General features: G+C 43.8%; 1 pseudogene; it reads left to right on the plus strand.

Moving 5' to 3' along the window:
* LOC107578447 (aryl hydrocarbon receptor repressor-like) overlaps positions 1-374 on the plus strand; it is a 6710-nt pseudogene extending 6336 nt beyond the window's left edge.
* Positions 375-512: the final 138 nt, after the last annotated feature.

Here is a 512-nt window from a genome sequence, read left to right on the forward strand (position 1 = left end):
GCAAATGACAGAATGACTTTTGAATGATACATGGCCTGCTCTCGCTGTCTAGTAACAGGTCTGTGTCACTTTCTCCGCAGGCCCTGAATGGTTTTGTCCTGGTCGTGTCCACAGATGGCTCCATCTTCTATGCCTCGCCCACCATTCAGGACTACCTGGGTTTCCATCAGGTGAACAACTAAGCTGTTAAAAATAATTGTTTTTAATGTATAGATATAGCCCAGACCCAACTAACCAATGCAGGTGTTCTTCTCACAGTCTGACGTGGTTCATCAGAGCATGTTTGATCTGATCCACATCGATGACCGGGTCACGTTTAGATGCCAGTTGCACTTTGCCCTCGACCCCGAGTCCAGCATTGATGGTTGGTATCAGTATGTACTGAATGACCTTCATTGCAATTACACACAGTGTATTTCAGTTTAAAGGAATGTTCTGGGTTAAACTCGAAGTAAACATTACATTGCACACTCCCTTTGTCCGAATATGTTTACTTTTCCACTACTTAGTAT

The sequence above is a fragment of the Sinocyclocheilus grahami genome, unplaced genomic scaffold, assembly GCF_001515645.1.
Source record: "Sinocyclocheilus grahami isolate Dianchi unplaced genomic scaffold, SAMN03320097.WGS_v1.1 scaffold10302.1, whole genome shotgun sequence".
NCBI lineage: Eukaryota > Metazoa > Chordata > Actinopteri > Cypriniformes > Cyprinidae > Sinocyclocheilus > Sinocyclocheilus grahami.